Source organism: Pinus tabuliformis, chromosome 9 (genome assembly GCF_031772625.1).
Source record: "Pinus tabuliformis cultivar Carrire ecotype Pingquan chromosome 9, CPIR1, whole genome shotgun sequence".
Lineage (NCBI taxonomy): Eukaryota > Viridiplantae > Streptophyta > Pinopsida > Pinales > Pinaceae > Pinus > Pinus tabuliformis.
In genome coordinates this window covers 1,112,516,438-1,112,533,479 of record NC_142307.1, presented here as the reverse complement: position 1 = coordinate 1,112,533,479, position 17,042 = coordinate 1,112,516,438, and the positions used below count along the sequence as shown (strand labels likewise).

Here is a 17,042-nt window from a genome sequence, read left to right as displayed (position 1 = left end):
TGATCCTTTTTAAGCATATTAATGATATATTTCAATCTCATCATAATTAGGTATAAATCTTCGTAAGAAATTCATTTTTCCTAAAATTGATTGAATTTCGTTTTTGTTTCCAGGTATACTAATTACCTCAATTTCTGAGACTCTTTTTGGATTAATTACAAATTATTCCATTGAAATTATATTTCCCAATATATTTCGTTATTTCATTGCAAAAAGTGATTTTTTGGGATTAAGAGAAATCCCCTAATTCCTTCATCTTTCAAAAAAGTTTCTCAAGTGTTTCAAGTGTTTACCATCCAATCGAGTAAAATAAAGTTAAATAATTAAGATAAATGACAATAAATTTTTTGATCTTACCAACAAATGTGAGATCCATTGCTCTTTGAAATGTTTTTCCAGTGTTTATTAAAATAAATGGAATATTGGCATACATAAATGTACCCCATTGAGTTGTAAATGTTGTCTTTTCTCTGTCTTCTAGACTAACTAGTACCTAGTTATATCAAGTAGAACCATCTAACATTGAAATTGTATTTGGACCTGAAGCCCTTGGAAGTAATTGATCCATTTTTGGTAATGGATAATTATCTTTTAAACACAATTTGTTCAGATTCTTAAAGTTAACACATAGTCTTATATCACCATTTTTCTTCCTAACGGGTACTAGGTAGGCTATTCATTCTAAATATCTTATGGGAACAATTAATTTTGCATCCAATAGATTTCTAATTTCTTTCTTAATGATTGGAAGTAAGAATAGATTTATTCTTCTTAATTTCTGTTGAAATGGTTTAGCTTCTAGTTTGAGAGGAAATTTATGTTCAATATCAGTTGTGTCCTAGGTTTTCAATTCTTATATTACCATGCAAATACATATCTATAATGTTTGAAAATATTAATAGATTTTTCCCTGATTTCTTGAGGAATGATGCTGAAATTTTAACATAATTTCTTCAGAAATACCAATATTACAATCCTGAACATCTTCTCGTTGTGAATTTAATAATGAACTTTTTGATACATCATTATGATCATTTTTTTTCAAGGGGAAATAATCCTTTTGGAATGTAATTATTTGATAACTGCATGATATTGTGATCATCGATTTTATGTTCTAAATGTGAATTTAGATCATCGTCATTTGATTTGATTTCAGTAATGTGTTATTATTCAATATGTAAAGCATAAAATTCATCTCCTGCTTGTAAAACGTTTTTAGACTGTTCATCATCTTCAAAAACATTCTAGTGTTTGAGATTGTCCACAATGGAAGGTCAGTATTTTACTTCAATTTGATAATGCAATTGCAAATGATTGAGTATTTTAAAAGAATTAGTAGAAATTGCCACAACATCAACATGGATATTTTCTTCTTGTTGAAAATAGCAACAAGAAATGCTAAGAATAGAAATGTTATAAATAGCATTGCTATAAATAACACTTCAGGTACTATTGTTGGATATAGCAACAAGGAATGATAAAAGAGAGATGCTAAAAATAGCATTGCTATAAATAGCACTTCAAGATACATTCCAATTTTATTTAGTCCCTGAACTAAAATTGAGAATTAAAATTAAAATTTGATCTTAGCAGTTGTTTGAAAAATAATTAATTAATTAATCTTGAGTTAATTAGTTGGAGAAAATCAAACATGAAGTCTATCGGAAGACATGCAACAATTTCCCCTTTGATTGAGGAAGTTATCCGTTGATTAAGGAGATCAAGATGAGTTGTATTTTGAGTTGTAATTAGTTAGCTCAGTTAACTGAGTTAAGTCCAGTTAGATTAGTTCCAATAGTTTGTTGAACTGATTGTGAGTTCAGTTAGTTAACACATGCATGCATGTAACTACTGCACTTTAGATAACTGAATATTCTCTCATAAATAACTCATGCATGTTAGTTCAGTTAGAGACCAAGTTGAGATCAAAGGAAGGGAAAGTGAACTATCGGTTGGAGGAATTTTCCTATATAGGAAACTCATCCAAGGAGAAGGAATTATCTCCTTCAGGATTGCGCAATTATTTCAGAGGTCAATGTTGTGTGTGAGGTGAGAGTAACACAGGTTGCACCTGGAGGACCTGGGAGAAACTACGGAAGTAAACAAGAGGATTAGAGGACTGAAGGAAGGCATATGTGTTTTCTATTATGTCTATGAGCAACAGTGAGGGATTGTACTGAGACCTGGATAGATTGTGAGCTAAAGCTTTGTGTAATCCTGAGATATTTCCACTTGTATGATAATACAGATAGTAGGGTTTTTAGCTATGTCTTTCCCCAAAGCATTCTTCTGCGTTTCATGTGTGATTGAATCATTTTCTCTATTATATGTGTTCTATTTGATCTTTCTCAAAATCGATTAAGTTTCCACAAGTTTGATTGTAGAAGTAGATTAAGTATTTTACTTTAGTACATTACATAATCAATTTAATATACAGTGAAATTTCTACATGGTATCAGAGCGAGGTTTTGTAGAAAAAGTTCTACATGGTATCAGAGCAAAGCCGATCAAAGCATAGAATGGTATACGAAGAAGAGAATTCGAAAAGAAAAAAAAATGTGCGAGAGTTTTCAGAGCAGATCTGGAATTTTTTGTTCAAAATTTTCATAAACAAATAGTAGATCTAGATTTCTTGTTGAAAAAGACCCAAATGCAAAGAAAATAAAAAAAATCGATTGAATCGGAGTTCGGATGAGAGAGATATCACTAATTTAAAATCAGCTCTTTTTCGAGAAAATTTTGTGACGACGGGAATGATAACATGGTGAGTCTTGCTATCCTTGGTCTTCCTAAGAGCTGGCGTAGCTACCAAGACTCGGTAAATGGAAGAGAGAAACTGCCAAATTAGAAACGATTATGGTCGTAGCTAATGCAGGAGGAGATAAGGAGAAGCACTAGAGATCGTTCTTCATGAAAGGACGATGAAGAAAATTGTGCCTTAGCGAGTAAGGAAAACAAAGGGAAGGAGAAGGATTCTCATTCCAAATAGATTTCTTCCCATGGCGGGAAGAAGATTGACAAATCGAAAGTGTGATGCTTTCATTGTCATGAGGTGGGCCATTATGCAACAAATTGTCCATTGAAGAAATCCAAGATGGGATCGAAACAAGGATCTGAAGGTGAGGCAATGGCCTCTTTATTTGAATTGGATTTTACCCTCATCACATGCATGGTTTCATCGATGATGGGTTGTGGTTGGATTCTTGAAAGTGGAGCCTCATTCCACATGACCGGAAATAAGAGGTTGTTCAGTACCTTGGAGGAGAAATACCTTCAGATACTCATAGAGATGAGTAATGATGAAAAGTATAGTGTTTTGAGTGTGGCCACAGTTTCTTTTCATAGGGAGCATGAAGCTCACATTACATTGACAGATGTGAAGTATGTACCAGGACTGAAGAACAACTTGATCTCGATCATGATGCTAGAAGACAAAGGCTATGATGTAGTCTTCAGTAAGGGCATGGTTTTCCTTAGACACATCACCATGAGACAAGTGAAGGAGATCGGTTGATGAGTCAAGAACCTATATGCTCTTGAGGTTCAAGATGCATGCAAAGCCTTAAGAGGGAGAGTACATTACCTCTCAACATGAAGTTCCAGAAGAAGTCTCAAACAATTGTGGAGGAGCCGCAATTGGTGAAGCAACTTCAGGAGATTGTGGAGCAGCCACAAATGGAGAAGCTAAGAGGAGATCGAGTGGAGGCATCCACTCATTCAAAGACCTCCAGTAGGGGGAAATTTCAAGCCAAGTGGGAAGAGGGATCACATGTAGCCATACCTCCAGGTGTGAGGTGGGGCGATGTGAAGTGATAGACCCAAGAAGGCTGAAATAGGGGCAGGATATTTGAGGTACCCAACCTCTTTGATTAGACCTTGCTACGGGAGCCCCGACGAGGAGTAGCAGGACTGGTTGAGTGGGTAGAGACATATGTGGATAGAGCGGCAGAGGGAGCATCAACACCAGAGCGTGTTTCTAGCCCAATAGGGAGGTCACTTGGGAGATCAGTTACTTATTTCTCAGTAACTGAGTTGCAGTGCAGCATTGGACAGCACAATGCAACATGATGAGAGGAGTTGCAGTGCAGATGTAGTGCTGGGAGATAGGGCCAACAGTAGCACGGATGCAGTAGGAGGAATCAGTGTGATTGATGCAGTCAGAGATCAAAGTGACAAAGGCTAGAGCAGTCAGATACCGAAGAGCATAGAGGAGAAGAGCTTTCAGTCGACAAAGGCAATAGTAGTCAGAGACATTGATGACAGAGGCATCATTCTAATTCAAGTTGGATATTTTTTGCTTCTAGATATGCTGGAGCAACAACACTAGGGAGAAGTGTTGCATGCAAAACATTCCAAATGTTTAGGAACAGGTTCGAGTTGAATGCCTTTCTTGTTGAGAAGGAGTGTTGCAAATAACAACAAGAAATGCTATAAATAGCATTTCAAGTACGAGTGTTGGATATAGCAACAAGGAATGATAAAATAGAAATGCTAAAAATAGAATTTTTATAAATAACATTTGGGGATACATTCCAATTTTAGTTAGTCCCTGAACAAAAATTGAGAAGTAAATTTCGAATTTGATCTTAGTAGATGTATGAAAAATAATTAATTAATTCATCTTGAGTTAATTAGTTGGAGAAAATCAAACATGAAGTCTATGCGAAGACATGCAACAGTTTTCCCTTTGATTGACGAAGTTATCCCTTGATTAAGGAGATCAGGATGAGTTGTACTTTGAGTTGTAATTATTTAGCTCAATTAACTAAGTTAAGTCCAGTTAGATTAGTTGCAATAGTTTTTTGAACTGATTGTGAGTTTAGTTAGTTAATGCATGCATGCATGTAACTACTGCACTTCAGATAACTGAATATTCTCTCATAAATAACTCATGCATGTCAGTTCAATCACAAACCAAGTTGAGATCAAAGGAAGGGACAATGTACTATCAGTTGGAGAAATTTTCCTATATAGGAGACTCATCCATGCAGAAGGAATTATCTCCTTCAGGATTGCGCAGTTATTTCAGAGCTCAGTATTGTGTGTCAGGTGAGAATCACACAGGTTGCAGCAGGATGACCCAGGAGAAACTGCGTAAGGAAATAGGAGGCTTGGAGGACTGAAGGAAGGCACATGTGTTGTCTATTATATCTATAAGCAACAGTGATGGATTGTACTAAGAGTTGGATAGCTTGTGAGCTAAAGTTTTGTGTAATCCTAAGATATTTCCACTTGTAGATAGTGGGGTTTCTAGCTGAGGCTTTCCCCAGAGTATTCTTTTGTGTTTTATGTGTTATTGAATCTTCTTCTCTATTCTATGTGTTCTATTTGCTCAAGATCGATTAAGCTTCCGCAAGTTTGATTGTAGAAGTAGATTAAGTATTTTGCTTTAGTAAATTGCATAATCAGTTTAATCTACAATGAAATTTCTACACTTCTCTTAGGATTGATGTGATATTGAAGGCTTGACAATAATTATCTGCATAGTCCCAAACTTCATTCCTATAAGCTATAAGTGTAGGGTGCTTAGTTTGACAAACGTTTCTAATTTTTTTACAATCAACTCTGAATCACCATGTAGAAACAAGTTTTCAGCTTTCGTACTCTTAGCTAACTCAATGCTAAAATTATATTTTTCTTATTGCGAAAAATGAGTAGGATTCCAACCTAAGCCTCATCTTTGGAAAATTCCCCATCAAAATACATTTTCCAAATGTGAGTGTTTAGAATATGAGGGGTATTTATAGTTTCTTGAATACTGATTTGAGGATTTGGAAGATCATTAGAGACTAAAGTAAAGCATCCAAAATCTTGATCAATTTTATAAATGCGAGGATTAATTGCTTGATTTTCTTTACAAACTATATTAATGAATCTTACTTCTCTGTATAGTCTTAAATGTTCACCACCATAAACTAGGATTGTAGCATAAGACATGTCCATTTCCAGACTTCCCCCTAACATGGAAAAATAAGAGCTTGACAATAACATTCCAAATTTTGGGGGAATATTTGTAACAAAGATTTCCAAGACTACACTCTTCACAGGGATCTGAGAAAGTGTTACAAGTAAATCATTAATTAATCTAAGGCAAGGTACTTTCTTAGAATTAAAAATATGCAAATCTTGATATGGTCTAGTGATTTGTAATTGAAATTGATCCATGATTACTTTAGGCATTAGATTATGGGAAGAATCAGAATCTAACATGAAATTATATGAAAGGTAACCATGAATTTTCAAGGTGACATAAAATGGAGGTACTTTCATTAATCATGTTTGAACTAGGACCAAAAACAACTTGAGGTTTTTCATCTTGTAAACTAATGACATCCCCCTCTCCATCAACACTTGAAGATTGAATCTATTTAGATACTTGATGTTTATAACCTATATTTTTGGAGAGTTCAGATAATGGGATTGGAATTTTAACTCTCTCTAACCTTTTTCAACCTTAAAAACAATCAGAACATATTGTTTAGCAATATTTTGTTCTTATAACCGATTTTGTGATTGAATTAATGATGTTTTTCTTTTAGCTTATTTTACTTGAGGTTCATGATAGGGAACCTTATTTACTATTCTACTAGGTCATGATCTTGGTCTAAGGTCATACCTTCCATTTAATTCAACAATGAGGAATTCAGAACAATCTTGATACTTGGAGATTTGAGAATTTTCTTAACTTTAAATTAAACATTGATCTAATGATATCGTTATGTGATGATGGATCTTAAAAATAACTAATATCATTTCAATTGATAGGAATTGTTTCTTCTAGATCTTGATCATCAATCATTAGGGGAGGTTGAATTTGTTTAATAGTGTTTGGTATTTGCAAAATTTGAGGTTTTAAAGGTCTTACTTATTGAACTTGTGGTCTGTTTGCAACTTGTTGGTTTACTCTAGGTTGAGTTTTCATACTTGAGATTTTTTGACACGTATTTCTAAGTTGAGAGGTTATTTCATCAGTTTTATGTTCTTCATATTTATTTTTGATGATGAGGTACCTTCTTCTCTATATTTCATCTTTTTTTCAGCCTTTTCAAACTTAGCTTTTAGTTTACGAGACGCTGAGCTATTAGATTCAACTTCTATTGCATTAGTTTGCATGTCTGCTAAAGTTTCATATTTTCTCTCGCTAAGCATTACAACAAAGTCATCTTCAAATGATTTGGAAAACATAACCTTAGAAGTAGTTACTGGAGGTTTGTAATATCAAGGTATTTTGTTATAAATTTTATTGAATATTTCAATGAAATAAACTACAAGTTCACTAGGATTCCTTTTTAAGTCGTCAAATTTGGTTATGTAGTAAATAACATCCCTTTTTATTCCCTATTGATTTCTGAAAATATTAACTAGTTCAACCCATGAATTAATGGAATTAGCTTGAAGTTTTTTTTCCAAGGAAAAAAACGGTAACTTTTTATTAAAAAATTAATGAAAAGTTACACTAGCAGATGCATTAAAGCATTCCGTGAGCTCCCACACGGGCACGAGTGCTTTCGCACCCCACACAACGTTAAAAGACTAACGTGCACAAAGAATGAGAAGAAATAGAAAAGAGGAGAGAGAAAGAAAAAAGCAAGAAGAAACTGAATTCCGGCTGTGAGTAAAACTCACGCTTCAAGTTTTTCTCCCTTTTTTCTTTTCGACCTTGCGCCACTCTCCTTGAGTGGGCTCGATCGTAGCAATGACCAGCTGTGTTTCTGCCTTCTGAGAGCCTGTTTCTTTGTCTGAGTCTGAGGTATCTGAGAGATGATGCCGCTTGATGCCTCCCATACTTTGATCCGCTCTTGTCATCTCTGCCTGATTCTTCTCTGCCTGATTTGAGTGTAGCTGTGAGTCCTCTGTGGCTGGTGTGGTGCCCTTTTGAGTCTCTTTTTCTTGTGAAAGCTCTGCATTCTCTACGGGAGGCTCTTCCTCTGCTGCTTCTGACTCTTCGCCCTCTGAATCTGGGTAGGAGAATTGCCATCCTTTCCTCTGCTTCCCTTTCTGCTTCTTTTTACTATTTGTTTTTTTGGCTTCTGGGCATGTGCTTTGCAGGTGTCCTGTTTGTCTACAGAGCCTACATCTGAAAGCGGTGTTTTCATAGTCTAGTGCTTGCATCCAGTTCTGCTGTTTGTAGATCAGCCTAATGTTATCCGGCAGCCCTTTGCTTAGATCTACTTCCACACAGATGCGTGCGAAAGTGTAGATCCTTTCGTCTATCCGTTCCAGATCTGTTTTGATATATTTCCCTATGTTGTTCCCAATTCCTTCCAGTACCTGTTCACTCCAGAAGTGAAGGGGAAGGTTGTAGAGGCGAACCCAAACCGGCACTGTGGATACAGTCATTTTGTTTGGGTCAAAATCTGGAAACCATGGGGTCATAAACAGCCCCGCTGTTCCCCAAAACCAAGGCCCAGCGCTGATCACTGTATCTCTGGCTTCCTTGGATGTAAATCTAACTATAAAGAAACCCTTGGAGCACAGATGTATATCACATTCCATGGTCCAATTGGTAAAGATCCAGTGGAAAAGATCCATTGGCTTGGGCCAAAAACTGTTAAAACGACATATAAGGGCCTGCGTTTCATAGGACTTAACGAAATCATCAAGTCCTGTAGTGTCCAGATTCAGAGCTGGGGATTGCCCTAGCTGATCTACTATGTATGGCTTTGGTTTATATCCGCCGAGGTCTGGAGAAGGCCCTGAGTTTTTGTTTCCTTGTAGGATATTTTTGTAGGATGAGCCGTATTGGGGGGCTGTCCCTTTCCCCTTGGCTCCCCCTGAGGAACTTGTCTGTCCCTGAGGCTGAGCCCCTCCTCTCAGCCTCAGGTTTAAAACTATATTTGTTCCTGGGCTGATCTCATAGCTTTTCATCATTCTAGGGTCCTGGAGGGACCGCCTACCGCTGACCAGATGTTGGATCTGGACTGGGTATCCCATCTCTGTCCATATCTGTTGTTTCAGTTGCTGGATGGTGTCTCCTGCATGAACCCATACTAGTCGTGTTTTCCCCTCAGGGGGATTTATGAAGATTTGAAAACGATTTGCTCTTACCTGCTCTGGCTGTGAGTAATCTTCCAGATCTGGCCTCGATTTGGGTCGTCTATCTTTGTGCATGTCTGGATCTACGAATCCTCTGCTCGATCTATGCTTTGTGCCACCGATCTGCTGCCTGGGGCGAATGCTGGCTGGATCAGATCGATTTAGGCCGGATCTGCAAAGTTCTGGCCAATGAATTAAAGGAGGGCGTAGATCTGCAACATGCAGACCCCTCCTGCCAATACTCCGTGCGATCTGTGTCTGGCGCGTCCTGATCTCTAATGGCAATATGTCTGGATGGCGGATCGCATAATTCCTTAAGGGGGAAAAACCCACTGATACACTGCCGCGGATATCTGAAATGATTTGGGTCGTTTCGCTGCGCCATTCCACAGAACGAGCCCTTTCAGCGTCATAACGAGCATCCCCCACCGTGGCTCCGAACCCTGGTCCGCCTTCAGCACCTGCACCAAGCTTTGGACCAGCTGTGGCTGCTATCCGATCTCTGCAAACACAAACCCTCGAACTCGCCATCGCTCCTCTCGTCTCCTACCTCTTCCAATTTTTTTATCACAAATTAGCTTGAAGTTGTGTGAGCCATATTCTAACATTCCCTTCAAATGATTGAACAAGAACTCTTGTGTAGACATCTTCATTCTAAATATTCATGTTATCAGCAAAATCTATGAATGCAGTTAAGTGATCCTTAGGAGATGACTCTGTCTCTCTATTAAATCTAGGTAAATGTTTTAGATACCCATCAGGAAAAACATGAAACTGGGCCACAGGTAGAAGAACTAAGGCTGCATATCGTGCTGCCAAAATTGGTTGAATACCACCCATTTGATGTTGTGATGGATTTCTATTTTTAGGAGAAATAACATTACTAGAAGAAGGAGGAGAAGAAGGTTTGGGTTTATATAATAATTTGGGATTAACAAATAACTTTTTGACTTCAGTTAAAACCTTTTCAAGATCCTCAAAAGCTAGAGAATTAGTATAAATACTAAGTTCCTCTTCAGATTTAGTAGAAGTTGATGGATAAGTATGTACAAAAGAAGATTTAAAATCAAGTGGTTTAAACTGAGATGGAGAAAGTTTAGGATCTTCTTCAATGTCAGAAGGTTCCAAATGGGAATGAGGAAGGTAAAAATCCTCAAGCTGATGGACTAAAAATGCAGTTTGAAGATCTACTCCTCTAGAAAGGAGTTCTAAAACTTTTGGAGGAAGATTTGATAATTCAACAAGTATTGGATTTAACTATTAATGGTAAGAATTTGAACGTACTTCAGATAGAACAAAGGCAGAAGTAGCAAGAGAGGTTTCTAACCTATGTCTAATAGATAAAATTCTAACTAATCCCTCTGGATCTGATAAAGGAGAAAAAAATTGGATATGACTGTGATCTGGTATGCCTGTGTGAAGCCAAACCTCAGAGTCCTTTCCAATAAGAGAATTGAATTTCTTATGATCTTTTTTTATCTAAACCTCTAAATTTTGGCACTTGTTTCAAGCCGTAATATCAAATTCCTCTTGGTTAAAACCTTTCTTACCTCCAAGACAACTTTAGTTCTGTCTTTAGTGTTGAATTCTTCATGTCATCCTTTGTCTTGGAGTTTAAGACTTTAATTATCATTGTGGAATCTGATGGTTTGTAGTCCATGTCTTCTTTTATATCTATTACTGCTACTTTTTATCTCTGCAATAAATATTCCCACTAAAATATAATTTCAATGGAAGGTAATCACTCGGTCACTAATGTATTAATGTCAATCTAGATATTTTCTTTGGCCTGAGAAATAGGTTGTGAAATTAAAGATTTATTCTCATAAACTTCTAATTTCTCAGTTAACTTATCACTCTTTTGAATCTTAACCAAATATGCATTATTAGACTTCATTTTCTTTTCTAGAATCTTTTGGAGTTGCATCTTGAGTTTTTCAATTTCTTGATCCTTCAAAGACAAGTCTCCTAGGTCATTTGACAATTATTCTGCTAAATGAGTAGACTGTGTTTCTACTATGATCATTGTTGATGTAGATGCCCATGTTGTCGAAGTACCTATTGTAGAAGGTGTCACTGTGGGAATGACAACTGAAATACTAAGTTGTTTCTCTTTTTCTTTCAACAGTGTTTCCATGTCAGCTTCCATCTTCTGAATTGGAACATTTTTTTTCAACTATCAACTTGAACATCCTTTTCCTTTTATAGTTGACCTACCTCCTTAGCTTGTGGATGTTCTATAGTGTGAAGTTTAAGCTTCTTACTCAATTCCTAAATTTTAGAATAGTTATTCTTTATCATCTCTTCTGCTACTTTGACATCACTAGGATGATATCCTAGTTTGATCACCAAATCTTCAAGTGCTTTGATTATGGTATCTTTAGCTAAAGATGACATTCTCTCTATTTTTAACACTCTGTGAATATTATTCAAGGAATCTTATATATTAGAGGCTCTCATGACCGAACTTGTCAATGTGGAATATATCATTTCAACGACTTGCTTATGAAGGTCAATTTGATAAATTGCATGAATTTATTAGTGTTAAAAGAAAAACTGAATGTTTTATAATCTTCTCCACTTTTAGGGACTAGAACATTGGGTTCTAAGAAAGCTAATTAAAAGTACCGTTTTTCAGTATCAAGTGCAGACAAAATTCTATGTTGGGTAGTCGAAGACTACTTCAAAAATTCAGAATAAGTAGAGGCCTTTAATGCTTCATTCTTCCTTTCTATTTCTATATGTGTAGCAAAAATATTTTTTTGTATTGTATCTTTAGAGACAGATGACACAGGAGAATCTATTGTGATCTCTTCAATTTGTGGAAAGGAAGTAATAAGAAATCCTGACAGCACTACTGTAGCCTGGTCCTATGAATTATTTCTTCTCATGATTGTTCATGAGTGTTTGTTTTCATTCTCCTTTTGAAAATTGTCAAACTAATAGCTTGACTTTTTTAGTTTGTAGTAGATACACTTTCTCTTGATGTTTTACTTTCTTTTTCTTGGGGAATTGGAGTCTGTGATGTTATATAACTAATAGTTTGTTCCTCGACTTCATGTAATGTATTTTGCTACCATTATTCTTGATTTTACATATTGTTCTATATCTCTACAGGTTGCATGTGCATAACGTGTTGTTATATGTTCAACTCTCAACATTTACATAATTCCCATTGGATCTTAAACCAAGTAAAACTCAACTTGAATTTCATCTACTTTAGCAACATAGATACCTCCTTCACTATTGCTATGGTATTAACAATGAAAGTGTGAATATATGCCTTCAGCTCGAATTGTGCTTTATTCATCCTGGATACAAAATGAAAATCATCCATATTCATCATTTTCTTAATGTATTCTAAGGTAAAGATCCTTATTAAAACAAAAACTGGTAACCTACATGGAGGAAGTTCACATCTATATACTCTGATCTCTATTAAATTCTGGTAAAGGTACTAGTCTCCAACTTTAGCTTGCTTAGTAAGGTGAATAATTATGCTGATTTTAGGTGAAATCCTTGGCATTACATCACTATTGAGAAGCCATAAGTACATATGCAAAAATTGGTTTACAAAGTCACTGAAGGAATACTCTTTTGTGTTCTTCCTTACTAAGTAATTCCAGTGAATGACCAACTGAGGTTTTCCTTGTGCATCTAACTTCTATAAAGGGAATTTAAACCTTTCTTATTGATGAAATAATAGAAAATATGCAAGAACTGATTGATGTTCGAATGAACATTCAGTAGAAAACATTAGAAATTGATCATGAATAATGTCAAACATAAATTCACAGTAATTGAAAATCAATAAGGGCTTATTACCCACAGAGAAAACTGAAAAAAAGAAATCCCAATATTACTTCATCTACCCACTGACCAGTAGGATAACCTAACGTACAGGCCACTGTGGAAATAACCTACCTCAACACTTTTGGAAAAATTGAAGTGGAATAGGGCATATTAGTTCTAGGAAATTCAGAATTTTCAGGTAGGAATGCCTCAAAAATAGAATCTCACTCGGGAAGTGTACATTTTTTATAGATCTCCATGAGGGAATGAATAGAAAAATGGTGTAGAGGTTGGAAATTGATTTGGAGTGCTTGGCATAACGATTCAGGTGTAATGGTGAATAAAGCATCATTGTTTGGGGAAATTACAACCCTTTGACTCGGAAGATACCTGAGATGGAACCAAGTGAAAAATTATGGGAAGGTATGAGTTTGAAGAAAGACAATTTGGGGCAGGAAAGACTGTGAGATACACAATTCATCACTAACATCCTAAAATTTTTGGTTTTCCTAGTTTTGGAGTTCATACAAATCGAACTCACACTAGGTCTCTCAGATTTTATATTGGGTATCGACCACAATGAGATTGTTTAGGTTAATGAAAGAGGGTAATGTAGGGCTTTCTACAAATATTTTAGACTTTCCTTTGTGATAAGACATCTTCAACAACAAATTAGCAATTAAGGTGGTGAATTACCAAGCTACAACCAATCACTAGCGTATGAAGATGGCCTCGTGATTGTGAAATTCGGGGTTGCACTTGTGCTACTGAATCAAGAAATGATGGAAAATAGCATGCAGCGTAATGGGATTTTTTAGAGGAGGAGGAGATCATGTCCATTTTGGCACGTCTAATTAAGAAAACTACACATTGGCGAGAAGGATTAGTGATTAAATGGTCATATAGTTGTTTAGCGGGAGGAATTTAATTATCTAACAATTATTTAGTGATTTGGCAGGAGCAAATATCAAAAGGATAAGTGACAAGGTATGAGTGGGGGTGACAGCGGAGGCAGGAAACATAAGTGGTTTTCGAGGGGGGGCACAGAGTGTAGTTAATTGTTTTGGAGAGGGGGATCCCAAACTTATTGTGGAGCCGCCACGTATAAGTAGGTGTGATATGCAAATAATCTTTTCGGACACCCCCCCCCCCCGTTAACCTTCAAAGGTGTGGGGGGGAAATGAATCCATCCTTCGTCATTGATCCAAGTGGGGATGATCTCATTCATCGCCTGCTAATCGAACTTTATCGCTAGGCGACAAGAGTGTTACAACAACTTTATTTACAAAATAAAATAACCCTTCATAAAACTTATGAAGGATTAAAAATAATAATAATACCAAATAAATCAAAGCGGCATTTTAACTAGCGTACCAACTTTGGGATATATATATATACCTTTTGAATTTTATTTATTTTTTATTTCTTTCTTTCTTCTAATTTTTATTCTCTTTTCTATTTCTTTTTCAATATAAAAGAAAAAGCAAAATACAAACCATGGTAAAAATATGTTACAACATGCACTTCATTTATAATGTTCCTTGTAAAATTGGTTGGGTCAACTTGCTTGTACTTTTATTGGGCCATCTCTATGAAATCTTCCATATATTCTTATGGAACTAGAGGGAGTCCCATATACCATTAGAAAGGCATCAAAACATTTCCGACCATATATCTTATGCTCTCATTTGAGCTAAATAATTGGAGGAAGATTCCTTCAAAGAATGTCTATCCAAATGAATAGTCAAAACTCTAAAAACAATATTTACCACAATATTATTTTTTCAATATTTATCTTAGACATACTTAATCTACCTTTCCTTTTGACATCCATTACAACAATATTTATAAATAATTAAAATTTATAAAATAATAAATAAAAATAATTAATATTTTTATCTTGCTTTGTTTTATGATAAGTTGAACTACAAAGTTGTATTAAGAAATTGAAAGAAAAAAATAAGATGAAATCATATTCTATTAATTATTTTAATGAATATATAAATTTCTATTAATTTTTCAATGAATAATAGAAGAATTATAAGTAAACATGCTGTTATTTAAATAATTAACTATTTATAAAAATATATTTTATTAAATAATAATAAATAAATTTTGTATTATATATATATATATATATATATTATTATTTTTTATAGAAATTCCTTGAAATCTTAAATTTAAGTTATATAATATACATAATTTTTAGCTTTAAATTTTTAAATTATATAAATTTATTTATACATTAAAAACATATCTTGTTCCATTAAAAATCAAATTATCAAAGCTCACCCATATTTATTAAATTTATATATATAATATAAAAACAGAAACATCAACATAATTAAATTAGACTTTATTTTTTAACATTTTAATTTAATTTATTAATATTGTAAATATCACATCCCACCCATGAATGTTAATTAGCGCAATTCTATCTTATAACATGTCAAGATTCTATCCAATGTGATATATTGTTATTAATCAAAACATATTTTCCATTTAAAACTAATACTAACCCTGATTTAGACTTAACATAAAAGTTCAAAAAAAAAACCATATACGGCATGAAGCACAACTTGTCTTTGACGTTTATATATATGACGTTTAAATATAAAAGAACTGGCACGCGGATGCTTTGGGAAGGTCGTAATGCCACGGCAATTCCTATTTCCAACCCCATTGAAACATAAATGCAGCCTGACATGCAAGGGGAATAACAGTTGCTTTGTTGCTAAAATGCCAAAGTCAACCCCATTGAAACATAAATACAAGAGAACTGCTATATCCCTTGCATGTCAGGCTGCATTTATGTTTCAATGGGGTTGGAAATAGGAATTGCCGTAATGCCACTGCTCGACACGCTATCAATAATTAGCCAACGTGGCTTACGATTTGAAGCCATTCAGACTGACACATTCACACTGACACCTCCTTGAGGCAATCCCGTTTCTTGAAACTATTTATCATCACGTTGTCTCGAGGAATGGATCAATCAGTTCTTTTTCTGTGAAAGTGGCTGGTATTCGAGTTGAGAAATCAATTTGGATAAACCCAATACAGAAGCGAAAATTCAGTCTGTATTGTATTTCAACTGAAGGATCAATCTTATTGTAAAGATGCAGACGGCCAAGGAGAAAATGAGCAACATGGGCACCGATGTGAAGGAAGGGATGGATAAAGCTAAGGCTTCTGCCCAGGAGAAGGTATGGTCAAAATGTCATTTTTTTCGTTCATTTAAACTGGTCCTTCAAAAAAATGTCGATAACTGGGCATCGCAGATCAGTTTTAAGGTTAACATGCCTATATTGTTATTGTGTGTGTTATATATGTGTTATTGTGTGGGTGGATAGAGCGATTTGGATATTTTGTAGTTCACTGTTGCTGTCATACATGTATGCAGGTCGAGAAGGTTACTGCACATAACCCTGCACTGCAGACAAACAAATAGCCCGTGAGAAGAAGGATGTCAGACAAACGGAAGCTGAAATGAGAGCAAACGCTGGTAGGGCTGAACACAGCTGAAAAAGAGGAGGCCAAGCAAACTGGGCATACTCATACAGGCCACCATAGTGCGGGAAATATTGGTGGTGGGACTGCTTATACGAATGTTGGTACTCCTGGAACTTACGATTCTGCTCCAACTGGCAACACTGGTAGAGATTACCTGTGACAATCTAAAATACAGCAGAGAATCGGATTGAATGGATAGAGGATGATGCATGAAGCCCAACTTGTCTGTTAATGGTGATAGTATGTGTGTAGATTGTTAAAGGCTGTGGAGACAGTGTGATTAATATTACAATAGTAAAATGTGAATGAAGTAGGTATTATCCTTACCTCTGGTTTCGGTCATCATAGTATAATTCGATTCTTCTCGGTTTCTTTTCTGCACAAGGGCCGTTGTTACTCCCTTTTTTTCGGCAGTTTAGCGATGCCCGGTAATGTCTTCCATATATCGTAGTCATGATTTGTGGGATGGAATATAGAAGGATCCCTGAGAAATAAATTGTGTGAGAAGTATAGATTTTGTGAAACTACTTGATTTTGTTGGAATATCATTGAAAATTAGGGAACAGGAAATATAGAGTCAAAGCTTCTAATCTTCTTCTGAATTATACAATGGAATGTGTAAGAAAATAAATATTTTCTCCGGTCTCTTTAATTTTAAATGAATAAAATTGATGAAATATTTATATTTTTTATTTTAAATA

General features: G+C 35.3%; 1 pseudogene across 1 annotated transcript; it reads left to right on the top strand.

Moving 5' to 3' along the window:
- The first annotated feature begins 15,837 nt into the window (after positions 1-15,837).
- LOC149152559 (18 kDa seed maturation protein-like) lies at positions 15,838-16,826 on the top strand (annotated as a pseudogene). Its single transcript, XR_016262924.1, has 2 exons — positions 15,838-16,034; positions 16,232-16,826. The product of XR_016262924.1 is annotated as an 18 kDa seed maturation protein-like (transcript).
- The last annotated feature ends 216 nt before the right edge of the window (positions 16,827-17,042 follow it).